This window comes from Amblyomma americanum, chromosome 1, assembly GCF_052857255.1.
Source record: "Amblyomma americanum isolate KBUSLIRL-KWMA chromosome 1, ASM5285725v1, whole genome shotgun sequence".
Lineage (NCBI taxonomy): Eukaryota > Metazoa > Arthropoda > Arachnida > Ixodida > Ixodidae > Amblyomma > Amblyomma americanum.
The window spans coordinates 20,823,113-20,838,601 of NC_135497.1; the positions used below are offsets into that span (position 1 = coordinate 20,823,113).

At 46.6% G+C, this 15,489-nt stretch overlaps 1 long non-coding RNA gene and 1 pseudogene across 1 annotated transcript in view; one reads left to right on the top strand and one right to left on the bottom strand.

Moving 5' to 3' along the window:
* LOC144131161 (uncharacterized) overlaps window positions 1–15,489 on the bottom strand; it is a 279,476-nt gene that overhangs the window by 221,461 nt on the left and 42,526 nt on the right. The window lies entirely within an intron of this gene.
* LOC144113951 (uncharacterized) lies at window positions 1,574–11,887 on the top strand (annotated as a pseudogene).

Genomic DNA, 15,489 nt, shown 5'->3' on the forward strand with positions numbered 1-15,489 from the left:
GGACGCACAACACGCGGGCGTTTTCACACTTGCCCCCTTCGCCGCGGAAATGAATATGGACGTTAAGTTTTGAGGATCGGAGGTGGCGCGCGACTCGACACGGTGACCTCGTTCTCACCAGCGGAATGCCATGACAACCGTGCCACTGCGGTTAGCTCTTAGCACACCTGCGCTTCTGGGCATTGATGACGTCGATCGAAACGACGGGGCAGTTAATCATACCTGCAGAACTACGCTCAAATTCAATGCCCATGACCAACATGCTCACTAAGAGAATGCAGCCCGTTCCTCTAGTTCGCAGTCGTAAAACACTTTTATGACAAAATGGGTTAGCTGGCTTTTTATGCATATGAAAGAGTTCAACAAGTAATTGGCGAGTAAAAGAAGAAATAGTACCTTTATATATTCTCCTTTCAATCGCTCGGCTCTCCATCCGCTGTAATGGCGGCAGATTTTTGGAACCTAGCCCGACGTGTCCGGTCTGCTCAAAAAGCAGCAGGGTGGTATTTCTCTTTTAACTATTCAACACTGCACAGTACTAGGTTAGGTACGCTACAGACGAAACGTGTACCGTTTGTGAGTACTAATTCATTGGAGTGGGGGTCTAAACATACAATGAACCCGAAGTTAGATCTGACTTTAGCGCATTTCGCAAGGTCTTAAAATCCTTGGTTTAACATGCAAGTTCTACAAATGCTTCATTTTCGAAGTTCGCACTTCATTTCGAGCACCATCAAAAGGTTACGCGTATGTCAGCAATTTAGTCGGACATATTGGCAGTCTGGCTACCGAAACATCGATTCCAGCCATCAGCGCTCCCTCTTTGGTTATCTTCTGGCTTGGCTAAAGTTTAGTTTTCAGTATGCCGAGCCACTGCCTGTTCCCCCACCACGAGCAGCTATGCGCTAATCTACCTGGGGCCGTACGTTTTTTCATATTCAGTTAGTTTTTTACTCCTCCATTCTTTGGCTCCTCTGTCGTCGGTACTTTTCACCTGAGACGTTCGGCTGCTAGCTGTCGAGGAGTGTTATGTGCCGGCTTTACAAAAGTTTTAATAACGTCACCTCACGTTGAGAGGTCACAAAAAGAAAAAAAAATGGTGTCAAAAAGTCGTACGAACCACTCCTGTGATGACATTGCAGGATATTATCACAGCCTTGTGAGGAGGTTTATCTTGCCTCATCAGGAAATCGTCATCTGCAACATACACACCACTTTATTCAAATCTGTCGCGCTTCCAGAAAAGTTTCAACTTATATCAAGACGTCGTTTATGAGATTTTTACCGTCTCATCAGTTTCCTTGTAACGAAGATCTCCTGGTGATAACTTGTAGTGATAAGTGGACCAAACTAATTTAAAGTCATTTCGCGTGTAGGCGTATGCAGTGTCAAAATATAAATTTCACACGGGTTGCGGAGGTGCATATAGAGTCTGAGGAAAATATCAACCCACGGAGAATGTACTAAATCCTTTGCACCACGAGTAATGAGTTGAAAAAGTAGAAAAGAGCACGCGCGCACGTAGGGCCTCATAGGGCTTTCTTCCTTTATCGCAGAGCGCACACGAGCGACCATGGCGGTCCTGGAACGAGCTGGCCTGTTGCTGCTGGCCAGAGCGATGGTGGTGGGGTGCGGCCAGGCCAGTGGCACCGACGACGCTGCCGCACCCATCGGAGAGGGGCCAGCGGGGGCCGAGCGCCAGCACCGTGGATTCCAGAAGCTGCGCCTCTCGCCGCCCTGCTCGGACACCACGTGGTCCTGCACCGGCTGCCCGCTGCGCAGCAGCCCGTATAAGACTCGCCTTTATTTCGGCCGCTGTCTTCTCGGGTCTTGTGAGGCGAAATGAGCAGCAGCTCGAGTCGAGGATACCGAGAGTGGAGCGCCCTGCAGACAGCCAAGCTCTCTCGCCTACATGTCTCTCAGCTCTCGACCAGATTCCAAGGGCCAGCCATTGTGCTTCGGGAGCGGTTATTTTTGTCAGGCCTTCTTTCATACTGATTGAATTTCTGCAGCCACAATCCGTTCATGGCTGTTCCCATGCCTACCGAAGCCTGCCGCCCCGTATTGCGTTAAGGCGGTGGAAAAGCGGTGAAGGACACTACTCGGGGCACCGGAGTCTCATGTATCGGTCACAGCGGCCTCCGACTGCAACCTAGCGCTATACTCTCGCGGCGCATACGAGAGCCAAAAATGTCTCAGCCAGCCGCTGAGCTGTGAAAAGCGGTGAGGATTGGTACAGCTAGCCCTCGGAGCGGACATATTATGCCAGCTCCGCTCCAACCCCGCAAAAAGGATGGACATGTAGCAAGTTGGCGTTCGTTCGACATGTGATTGAGGTGGAACTGGGAATGCGCAGGAAATCCGACTGCCATGTGCTTTGTTTGTGTTCGCTCCGTGTTTACAGGGACACCTACGGCATCGCTGTAAAATGGTACAACACCTTGTTGATAAGCAAGATTGAACTTTCTGCTGAGCGCAAAGACGGCAGCACGAAAACATTGCAAGCGAAGAAAGGAAACGCTAGGAGTACGCTGGAAACGACTGATTCAGTGTCCGCAAATGTTTCACGTGAGAAACTCGCGTAACTATTGAGAATTCCGCAATGCAAAGAAAGTCATGTCATCCAGAATGCTTCTCTGTCAAACTCCTGTAAATCGCGAAGCGCTGAAAGCGGGTTTGATTTAGTGAATATAATAAAGGCAATAATAAGACAAAAAGGCCAATTCATATTCTCGTGCATCATACAGACCTCGATGACTCACATAAACTGGGACATAACTCACTAGCAGTTCGAATAGAGTGATGGACACATCGATTACCGAGGTGAAATCATGATTAGGTATGAAAAACTGTCAAGCTTAAAAGGCAGGGTAAAATAGCCGTTTACTCTAAGCTAACTTTCTTTCCTCAAGCCCAATCAATTATTTCAACAGCATTTCATTTTGGCCATGTCGGACAGCATTCGGTTCGGTTCGAATGCACTCAAGAGTAGAGAATGCAGGAAGGAATGTTCAGTCGAGCCCGGATGTATTGAATCCGGTTATTTATAAATATTGGCTGTATCTAAGAGACAAATAATCCCCTTGAAAATCTCGTATAAAGGTATAGGAAAGTCGCGCATCATATCTAACTCTAATTTTTCCGGTCGTTCGATATATCGAACGGCGCACCATTCTCTTGGAAGGGGCGCTTCTCCTAAAGAATCTCTTCGGTCATTTTATTTTGTGCGCAGGAATGAGTCAGCTGCGCGTTCTTGAGCACCTGCTGAGAGCTGTGAAAGTGTGTGCCGAAGTGAAACGAGGGGGGGGGGGGGGGCTTTTACTCCCTTTCAGCGCCTGATCACGGTCCATGCGGTGCAGCCATCCTAACTAATGCCTAGCAGCGGCTCTCGCCTTGTGTGCTTCCCTGTCTTCGCTGAGAAGGCGTTGCGGAATCCAACTGCGCCTTAACTTTAACGAACGATTATTCTATATACAGTGTACTGGTAACAGGATTAGACCTCTTGTACGCAGTTCCAAACAACGGTCCGCTGCGGCTTAGATGCGCGAAGCAGGTTATGCTGGCGCGCTGCCAGTAGACCGGCGGGCAACGCGTCACAGCAAGGAGCGCTTTACTAGCGTCGTGCAATGTACACTTGCTTCAAGTCTGCTGATAAGCTTATCTATTGCCATATTTTAAATATCGAAGTATGGATACATCGAAATATTTTGCGATCCCCTCACAGTTCGACTGAGCAGGGTTCGACTGTATAAAATTCGTTGCAGACATTTTTTGACATTAACTCTTTTCGCTAGTTTCAAGACTAGGCAACGACGGTTGGGATAGTGCACTTTTCAGGCTGTTTTGTGCACAGAGTACATTAAATTTGGGCGATGTGTCAACATTGTACAACACTTGTGACCTGATAGGTTTCGTCGCAAAACCTGGTCCTTATTTTCTCAAATAAAATCTATGAAGCCTCTTTGCGGACGTCGCTCTCTTACTATGTCATATGACGCCGCCTTTGATTGCCGTCGTGTTTGTGGTGCTACTTGCGACGGATTATAACCAACTCGCTTAGTTTGCCTCCCGGATACGGAATACACTTCAAGAAAATATTACAGCGGCGCATGCAGACACAGAATGAATATTCAGTTAGTATCGCTTACTTTTGACTCCATATTGCTACTCACCACAACTTCTTGCTCAGAGAATCAAGAAAGGCCTTCGCAACATGAAGATCTCGAAGGCCAGGGGATTCGGAAAGCACGCTGACTCCGTCACTTTGTTTTCGCTGGACAGCGTTGACTTCGATCCAATGGATTACAAGTAAGAATAGCTAATGTGATCAGCGTGGCACTGTGAGGCCCTTAAAGCTTGATATGCACAAGAAATATAAACCGGTGTTCTTTTCCGACAGTCTATTCGGGTAACAGTGTGAGCACCAATTTTGCACAAACTTTCGCAATCCTTTTTTGTGGCTTACCCGCAAGCCTACAATTATAGCAACGGTGCACGCTTTCAGGCAGCTGCGATTTTTCAAGGCAGCACGAGCGGTCCCGAATTTGGTGCTACGTCAGAGGTTGTTTACTTGGATTTCCGATAGTGTCAGTGCTCTGCAGGGCAGATGTCCACTCTAATTTTGCTGGGACGCAATGCGGTGCCAACCAGTTAACGTTACTGTGCAGAGCATGGTCTCAGTGCTGCAGGCACATCCCTCTCACCCTTTTAATATGTGTGTGGTTTCATTTTCAACAGGTCGGAAAAATTCTCGGCACCTCTTAAATTATTTTCTGATAATATGTACAGGAGGCAGCAAGTTAAGGAGCAGAAACAAAAATCGGCGCTTGCTAGGCTTTATTTAGTTTCGGTAGTTCTTAGAAAATGGAAAGTTTAACGGGGTGTTTAAAAGAAACCGCTGTGCCGAGTTCTTAACTCATCTCGACGTACACACGGCGTGAAACGTTTATTGCCAGATAAGGCGACACCTGCAGTAATCACCAATTCATCTAATGACGGCTGTCGAAAATCTAATAAACATAAGGAGTTTGGGACCCTGACCAAAGTTACGTCGTAGCTTGTCGTAGTCCTTGTGACACTGAGTCTTTGTCCTTGACTTGAGCCCTTGTCAGAAAGGAATCCAAATATACGCCCCAGCTTTCTTTCTTTCTTTATTTCTTTGTTGCTCTCTTTCTTTCTTTCGCTCTTTCTTTCTTCCTGTCTTTCTTTCTTTCCTTCTTTCTTTCTTTCCTTCTTGCTTCCTATCCTTCTTCCTTTCTTTCTTTTTTCACTCTCTCTCCTAGAGCGTGCAACAGTGATTGTGCCGGTGCGCACAAGCAACCGCCGCTACCATAAGCCCGTGAATCAAGCTCAGGCGCAAGTACCGCGAAATTTTTGCGCTCGTCATCTTTTCTCTGGGGCTCAAGAAAAAAAGCTGAAATTATATTATAAAAGCATTAGGCCCCGAATGGCATTACTCGTCCTTAATGTCACGCAGAATATGAAATTTAATTATAAAGATATTTACGCAGGAACGTCGTTTTGGTGAAATAGCTGTTTGTCCATGCCTCTACGACAAAAAGGCCACTGCCACAAAATCGTTTCCTTGGTTTGAGTTTAAACAAGCACCATTTTAATTAATGGCGCTGTAAGATGATAATGAAAATTTGTTTTCAGGAACCTAAAAGATTTCATCATTTCTAGGGGGACATCTTGCCACACCGTGAGGAAAGCAGGTAGTGAAGAAACACAAGAGACGCATACACGCGTGGTGGAGGGTTCCTGATTGATTTCGACCACCTGGGTTTATTTAATGGTGCTCCGAGTATTTTCATTTTGTAGATATTTCAGAAGCATTGAAAACGGAGCTAGAAAACCACAGCACAAATTGTAAAGGCAGCACGCTAGTCCTGGCCTTCAAACTCCAATAAGCCTGTCGGCTGGCTAATATTGAGGGTTTCGCCAAAAGTAGCATTTCTCCACAATAAAGAAACAAAGAAAGAATAGGGGCACAATGACAGATTGCTATCGGATTCTGTCGTCTCTTACCGTATTAATCATTATTGTAACATCCAATCTAACTTCGTGCCTATTTTTCATTGGGACACATGTTACCCGAAAATTCGACGAAAACATCAAACCTTGAAGGCGGAAATGTTCACCATCCCGCCCTGTGGTTCGGCGGCCGGACAGCATTTACTTATGAACGTCCTTGCCAGACGGCACATGATTGCCAGTGTGTAGAAAAGTTGCACTCCCAAGAAACTGATTTTCTCAGTAGCGTATAGACAACAGCAGTTAAAAGGACATCGCAGGCATTCACAAACAACCCTTGTTCACAAGCATTCCTAATAGTTATTGTTTGCCGCCTTCTGTTTATTGCAGCCTCGGCGCGTTCAAGAGGGACGCCAAGCATTCAATCGTGACTATTTCCCTGTTTTATTACTATCAAAAGGAAGTGCCCTTTAAAGCATCTCGGCCTTCCTTGATGCCTTCCTTGTTTCCACAACAGCAGTCAATGATTGCCTCTTCTTGAGGTCGTCGATTTGATGGCAAGCGATAAAGAAATGTTTAGTGCTGCCACGCAAACTTATCAAATTCGGGACAGATTTGCTACATGTATCGAGCATTTGCTTTCACACTGGCTCGCACATTACGAGATACCGGTGCACTTGTCTGCGTGTCTTCAGATGATAGTATGGGGCCCCTTGCCGAAACACGACAGGACGCGGGCGTCCTAATAAGGCATTCTTTGAATTTATATGCGCGCTGTAATTAACCGCCTTGATGTGAGACAACAAGGCGTTTAGAAGGATTCGCTGTTTTTATTTTGTTTAGGCGTAAAAGGGTAATCCGTAGGATCAGCTTATCTACGGCCAGACGATTTGGCAAGAGGTTAAGCCCCGGCTCGTCTGACGAGTCCTACCAACCTGCTGCGTAAGCGACGCTTGATTTTCTGGTTTTTATTGTTTAATATTAAAATATTTTTAGAATAACGACCTTGTATTCTTTAAAGAAATTAAAATTATTCTACAACAGTCACTTCTACGCACAGCATTTATTTAAATTTCAGATATTCAAAGCATTCAAACCGCACCAACCTGAAATATAATCCATGTTCTCAAAAAATGAGAATCCCAACTATTGTATTCACACTAGCAAGTGTTGAGAACTCAATTTGAAAATTCAGAATTCATACTCCCACAGTGCCACAAAGAAACACTTCTGCACCAAATCTCCGTCTTTTAAACGAGTACAGACACAAAATTTGGAACGCAAGTAAACGGTGTGATTTGCTTCATGCACGTAACGAGATGCCTTCTAGCAAGTTTCAGTCGCAGGCATTGAGTGGAACATACAAGTCATTTAATGGGATTTTGAATGTTGTCCGAGGAGCCGCTCGGCATTCTCACCCGCATCTTGTAACGCCAAGGAGCACTGTAATTATAATGACGTCACCGAGCCCGGTTAGCCGCTCGACCGTGAGCACAGGCGCCGACCTAGACCGAACTTGCCGGTACAAAATAGTGTGTAATTTATTGTTCACGCTGCGCAATGGTGTTCTTGGTTCATTTTCGCGATCACTAGGCCCCTAGAGGCTCTTTCAGGGCGAAAAAACGGACACCTCAAAACTTTGTCTCTGCACCTCTTTAACTTTTATCTTGTGCCCAAGGATATTGCAAAAAAGTGCTACACAGGATAATTCGCCTACGTGGTGCTCCTCATAAACAAAATTAGTGATGAAATTTGAAGTGCGGGATCAGGTGACGTGTTTGTGTATCACTGTTTACCTGTTGCCTGCGCACGAAGGTTGCCGGGTGAAACGTGTGATAGTCAACAGATCCCGGGAGGCTTCGTTTGAAAAAATGAGCTTCGTGTGCTTTGCTCGTGCGCTTCTCGCAGGCAACTAGCCGCCACTTGGGTAGCAGAGGAGGTGGCCAAGGCAGTCTTGAATGGTGAGTGTCCGAGAGATTCTTCACCAAACAGTGTTTGGTAAATTGTATGGCATAAATATAAACAAAATGAAATCAAACTACTTACCGCGTCACATTCCAAAAAGCAGCACTCGTACCGCGAACAACAAAAAAAAATAAAAGAAAAGCTAGCCGTTGAGCTGAACTGGTTGTACTCAAGACAATATAGCAGCGTGTATTCGGGGCCCCTTCTTTTTCCGGTTTATTTTCTTTTTTGGAATTTGGGAGTAAAATTCGGGGATATTTTTCGAGCTCAAGAAGAGAGGTGATCAATTCTTGCCCGAAGACAAATTGTGGGAAAATGTGAATACGTCCCAGGCCGGTGAGCGACCAATGCCTCGTATAGAACCTCATTTAGCAAAGCTTGAAAAATCGCTTCAAAAATTACATTGACGTTATAGATAAAACCCGATGTTCAGTACCAGCACCAAAAGGCGCTTCGGGTTGCTTATAGTCCACACGACTCGGAAACAAGCCTAGGCTTTAGTGGGGTAGGCGCTGGCGCCAGGCGAGGTTTTATTCTATCGGCTACGAAAGCAGGGACTGCCTTAATAGCGCGGTTCATCCCAAGGGAGCCCTTGTGAAAGGCTGCTTCTGAGAGCTGCACGAGATGCAAGCGCAGCAGCCAGCTTTTCATCAGACGTGGACTCCGAACCACACCGATAAGCTTCTTGCTCTGGTTTTTTACTCATATGAATAATACATGTTTGCCTCAGAACCGCGGCTAATATTTAGGGAACCTGAAATGCTATTAAAACTGAAACTAAAAGGTCGTACATCCTTCTACATGCCCTCCGAAAAATTGCCATTGCCGTTAGCATAATAAATGCCGGGTGTCACAAATCGCGACATGACAACGTTTATTTATTTATTTATTTATTTCAGTACCCTCAGGGCCCGAGGGCATTACAGAGGGGAGTGGGGTACAATAAACAAAATAACAAAGGAACAGCAGTAACAAGTAACACAAAAATGTGAACAAGAATATGCCTCGCGGAAATCAGTAGGTTACAGCAAATGCAATCACACAAATTAACAGTCATTTAACACGAAATTATGTGCAAAGAATAAAAGTAAGCATAAAAGTAAGCATACCACGCAAACAAGCATACCACGCAGACCAGGTCTGTTTTAACTACCACATAAGCTGAAAAGAATAAACGGCAGGGCGCAAAAATTACATGTACTATGTTACCATCAAGTTAGTTAAAGCCGATTTAAACACAGAATGGTCACTTATTTCGACGACCGATCGGGGAAGGTGATTCCATTGTGCCGATGTGCTGGGGATGAATGAGTTGTAAAAGTGGTTTGTTTGGCATGAAAGAATACCAACTTTATGATGATGATCGATCCGAGCTGAAACGTAGCAAGGTGGCGTTATAAATTTTCTCTTAAGGATGGGGTTATCGTAGTAAATTTTATGGAATAGACAAAGGCGGGATATATTTCTACGTTGCGACAGTAGTGGGAGTGATAACCTTGATTTCATGGCACTGACACTAGAGTTACGGTGATAATTCGAGAGAATGAAACGGGCCGCACGGTTCTGTATAGATTCGAGTTGGTATATTAGTGTCTCTTGATAGGTGTCTCAGATAGATGCAGCATATTCTAGTTTACTACGAACCAACGACTTGTAGAGAAGCAGTTTTACGGAGCTAGAAGAAAGATTAAAGTTACGGCGTATGTAGCCCAACATGCGGTTAGCGTTATTGCTTACATAGTCTATGTGTACTTTCCAAGAAAGATTATGGGAAATGAAGACACCTAAATATTTGTAAGAAGGCACAGACTCAAGGCTGCAATTATTAAGACGATATGAAGGCAATGTGGTGTTATGACGAGAAACTCGCATGTACTTGCACTTTTTTATGTTTAGTTCCATGTTCCATTTGTTAGTCCATTCAAGAGCATGACCAATATCCGATTGAAGAAGAGCTATATCAGAGTCACTGTTAATTTCGCGGTATATGACGCAGTCATCAACAAAAAGATTTATTGTTGAACATAGATTGTCAGGTAGATCATTAATATATATAAGAAAAAGCAGAGGCCCTAGAACAGAGCCTTGTGGTACTCCAGATCCAACTGGAGAAGTGAAGGAAGAAACATTATTAGCGGTGGCAAATTGTGAACGATTAGTGAGAAACGAATGCAGCCACCTAAGAACGTTAGGCTTACCATGTATTGATCTACGCATGGAGCTTTGACGCATGTTTGGGTGTCCATATGTTCCCAGTAGGCAGTGCTTTGTAAATAAATGAATGGCACCACTGCGAAGATATTGAGTGCAGGAAAACGAGGCGCGCATTCACGAGCGTTAACCAGTGCTCAAGGGCAGTTGCGGATAAGAGTTAATGGAGGATACCTAAATAATCTGCGATTCGCTGATGACATTGGCTTGATAAGTCACTCGGGCGATGAACTGCAAAGCATGATCAGTGAATTGGACAGGCAGAGGAGAACGGTTGGTCAAAAGATATACATGCAGAAAACCAAAGTAATGTCTCGCAAGAGATCAGTTCACCATTGGCAGCGAGGTGCTGGAAGTGGTAAAGGAATACGCCCACTTAAGGCAGGCAGCGACCGCTGATCCGGATCATGAGAGGGAAATAACTACAAGGATGAGGATGGAATGGAGCGTATATGGCAGGTTCTCTCAGCTCATGAATAGCAGGTTACCAATCTCCCTCAAGAGAAAAACATGCAGTAGCTGTATCTTACCGGTACTTACCTACGGGGCAGAAATGTGGGGGCCAACGAAAAGGCTTCACCTTAAGTTAAGGAAAACGCTGCGGGCTATAAAAAATGATAGGTGTAACATTAAGAGACCGGAAGAGAGAAACGTTAGCGCGGAAACAAATGCGGGGCAATGAAACCGGAGTCGAAATCAAGAGAAAGAAATGGCCTTGGCATCGCGTGTAATGCGAAGGCGAGATAACTGCGGCTCCTTAAGGGTAACGGAGTGTATACCAAGAGAAGGCAAGAGTAGCGGGGGCGGCAGATGGTTAGGTGGGCGGATGAGATTAAGAAATTTGGCCGCAGCTGGCAGAGGACATAGTTAATTGGAGACACATGGAAGTGTCCTTTGTTATGCAGTGGGCGTAGTCAGGCTGGTGATGATGATGATCATTGCCGAAAGAATAAAGTACGGTTGGATTTACAAAGTGTTGTTTACGTTTTATTCGACTTTTCATGTGGTGTGCTAAGATGCCCTAAACACGTTTCTGGTGAATAGCCCGTTGCTTTCTGATTTGTCACTATCTTGCGGTATTCAGCACTTGCTGCAGTTTATCTATTCGAGGAAATATATTGAAACATTGTGTTCGAGAATTCCTGCGTTTCATCCGCCGGATTTTGAGCACTAGCAACAAGCTGTTAAGGGTCCGGTCGACTCAGGACGCGTTTTGCGCCAGATGACAGGGTTACAGTTATTGCCCTGTAACCACAGCGGAAGTGATAGCCGATAGTGCATGTGAGCTTTACTAGTTGACCATAATGTGTGCAGCTGCAGCACCAGTGGGGACGTAATCGACTGCGAAAAATGCTGCTGATGGTCCGGGCTTGTTTTTTGGAGCAGTGGAAACGCTCATATTGCCACTGTAACGTGCAATCGACTGCACTGCAGTAGCCAAATCAATTTACGCTGCTGCAAGTGCAACCACCTCATTTAAGTCTCTCTCTCTCCTTAAAGAAAAGTACGATTGTTACTAAGATGACATAAGGCTGAATGTCGCGAATGCTGATTTCTTGTACTACATTTAAAAACTTTGTTTTTCAGCGTGGGTCCACTAGCTCGTATATTGCAGTAAGTGTATTATTGTTTAGCCACTTGATCGTTAAAGACGTTTCTAAATTGACTGGTTCCTCACGCTGCTCTTTCTTTTTTTGCGTTTTCAGATTTCGGCGCTGTGTATCAGGACACCTTCTAGACACTACTTAAAGATATGATCGACACGTTCCAGCGGCGGGCATCGATTGTTCCTTTCTCGCCATGCCTATAGGGTAAAGCTGTACATACGCAAAATAAATTGTCGCACAAATGCACTGAATGCTGCGGGAAGACGGCTGCCAGAATAATCTGAAGAGTTTTGAACACTATACGCTGTGTTCACAACCCACTACAGTTCTGTACAATTCTTACTTTCAAATCAAATATATAGAACTTGTTATCTGAACTGTCTGTGTTGAAATTGAGCGCTTTAAATGATGACAAATGTTAAGACAACCTATCGACATTGAATAGACAGTGTTTTAAATGTGTTTATACTTTGTAGTAACAACCTATCAACCGTCTTCCGACAACAGGCCACCATTACCCAACAGGCTCAAGTACATAGAAAGTCTTTAAACTTCCTATCATCCCCTTATCGACTGTTTCTACATACAGAAATCTCTCGTTATAACGAATGCAGCATGACGGCGAAAAATTCGTTATAGGCGGTAATTCGATATAAACGACCACCCGAGAAAATTTAAAGAAGTCGAGATTTAATTGTGCCACAACGGCGAGGAAGTCGAAAATACAATGTATTCAGTGAAGCAAAACTTAATTCAGGTGCAAAAAAGGCAGTGAGCTTTGGCTGTTTCAAGTTCTTACCGGGCGCGTGCAACCCCTGCCCTAATCTGACCAAGCATTGCACGAGGCCGCGGTCGCCGTGCCCATGCATTCAACCTTCGGGGTATTTCGAATCGCGAAGGCAGTGGCCGCTTTCATGCGGAGGAGGGGGGTCACGGAAAGTCCATGGCTCGAGTCTGAGGTTGTATTTGTTGCGCTCAAGAAACGATTAGCCGCTCATTGTAGCTACGCAGCGCGATCGTCAAAACTGAACGGTTTTGTTTTGGTTTATGGGAATTTAACGTCCCAAAGCGACTCAGGCTATGAGAGACGCCGTAGTGAAGGGCTCCGGGAATTTCGACTACCTGGGGCTCTTTAACGCGCACTGACATCGCACAGTACACGGGACTCTAGAATTTCGCCTCCATAGAAATTGGACCGCCGCGAACGGGATCAAACCCGCGTCTTTCGGGCCAGCAGCCGAGCGCCATAACCACTCAGCCACAGCGGCGGCTGAACGGTTTTACAATGGGGGCTTCGCATGATTACTGGGCAGTTTTTTCCAGATACGTACAGCTGTGAAGTTTGCGATTGAGTTTTTCGGCGCACAGTTGTCAACGACACTGTTCTAATTCTACGGTTCGAGTGTCAGTGTTCGCGCAGCGTCGCGTCCGCGCTGTTGACAGATGTCTAGGAACCAGTTTCAATGACTCTACCACGCATGTAGACCGTGTGTCTAGTCGGATGGCGCGAATCAAGCATGACCGGCTCGAGAAAATCGCCGGGGAAACACCGTGGTTGCGTTGACCCGCCATGTTGACAGCCTGACTCGCCGCTGGAGACGCTTGAATTTTTCGTGGTTTCGGCAAGTTATCGATCTATTTAACCGTGAAATGTGCAACGAAGCTAGGGGCGGTGTTTTATTGCGATGCAGGCCCATTATGATGAGCGACAACCAGATTTCTAGTCCGGCTTCTCCAAAGTCGTCTTCCCGATTTGTTGAAAGGTGCGAATATAGTCCGACGTAACGCAAGCGAGTGGGCGCGCGCACGCACGCTTCGTTGCGTTCGTGAAACAGCTCGGTACTGCAGCGGCCAACGTAACCGGCGGCTGCCAGCGTGCCCCGACGGGCCCGGCGCATATTTGGCTCCTGCTCCAATCGCGCGCCGGCGCCGTCGACCGCGTCGACCCACAATGCATCGCGCGGAGAAAAATGGCAGATGCCAGTGCGAGCGGCGTGAGTAGCACGAGCTGCCCAAATATTTAAATTGTGCCGGATATTGTTGTGGTACGGTTTATCGAAGCCATCAAACGACACCCTTGTGTATACGACGCCAAACGGCTGGATTTCAGAGACCACCAGGGCAAAGAGAACGCTTGGCAACAGAAGGGGAAGCACCGGTCTCTCCACGAGTGACTTGTTCCCGTGGAGAGAGCGATCTTTCGCACATACAGTGTTGTGCGTTTTTATCGTGAACACTTAAAAAAATTTCCCCGCCTCAACCGCTGGCTCATTTTCCGTGAAACTGCACACAGAGCTTGCGTAATATGGTAACTTTTGTATCGTAGCAAGTTTGACAACGGTACTTACTTAGTTGAGCCGTGCATGATGCGAAAACATAATCGTCTACGTAGAGATCGGCAGCCAAAACCCGCAAGTTTGACAACGGTACTTACTTAGTTGAGCCGTGCATGATGCGAAAACATAATCGTCTACGTAGAGATGGGCAGCCAAAAGCCGCAGACGATGCTTTTTCACTGAAGGGCGGCAGTAGCGCCATCTGTTTTCGGCAGTGGAAAGCGTCACAACAAGGCCGCCGAGACGAGCGTTGCAAACAGTATTCTTTGAAAGGTAAAGGCTCTTTAAATTTGTTGTTCTGATATTTTTTCCGCTCAATTAGCCGAAAATGTTGCAAGCGCTTCAGTTGAAGCAGACGAAACGGCCGGAACGGCATATTCAAAGGGCCGCGCTTGTCGAAACGCTCGCCTCGGCGGCCTTGTCGTGACGCTTTCAACTGCCAAAAACAGATGGTGCCACTTCCGCAGCTCAGCGAAAAAACGTCGTCTGCGGGGTTTGGTTCGCCGATCTCTACGTAGACGATTGCGTTTTCGCATCATGCACGGCTCAGCTAAGTAAGTACCATTGTCATACTTGCTACGATACAAAAGTTACCATAATACGCAAGCTCTGTGTGCAGTTTCACGGCAAATGAGCCAGCGGTTGTGGCGGGGAAACTTTTTAAAGCCTTCACGATAAAAACGCACAACACTGTACATCGAGCGTCTGCGCTTTCGCCGCAAGCGGTGGACTAGTAACACGAGAGCAAGTTTCTGTCGCGCGGATAACACCCTAGCCATGTTTCATCGAGTAGCCGCAATGCCGTCGATGGAACGAAACGGATGAGGCGATGCAGAAAAAGGCGCGAACGGAATTCAAACTGCACGCGTTTTCACGATCGGCGCCCGAGGCGGCGGTCGTTTTGCGCATGCTCCGAAGCGGCGCGCGGCGTCTGGGCGCATCGATGTATAGAGGGGGTGGCGCTTCGGCCGGCGCAGCGAAACCGGCGTAGCGCGACTGACTGCGAATGACGCGCGCCCGCCCGCTGAACACGTCGGACTATAAATGGCGGTGGTGGTTGATACTATGAAAGGGCGAGGGGGAAATAAATGCGCCTTACCCACGGTGGAAGACCATTTTGGAGGTGAAACTCCCGTCAGCGCGAGCGAGCACGGGCGACCAGATAAGGTATGCGCCGACGGGGACGTACACAGTGGCAGCGCCATGCGGCGCGTCGTAGAAGCCGCAGCGAAAAAAAAAATGCAGCGCCTGAGAAGGCACCTCCGGCGCGCTCTCCGGCGGCGCGCGCTTAAAGCAGACGACACGGGTGTTTGCTTCAGCGGGCAATCTGTGACATTGTATTTGTGCGCCCTTAAGTCAAACAGCAACAGTTCTTGTCGGTGTCTGTTCGGGATCCG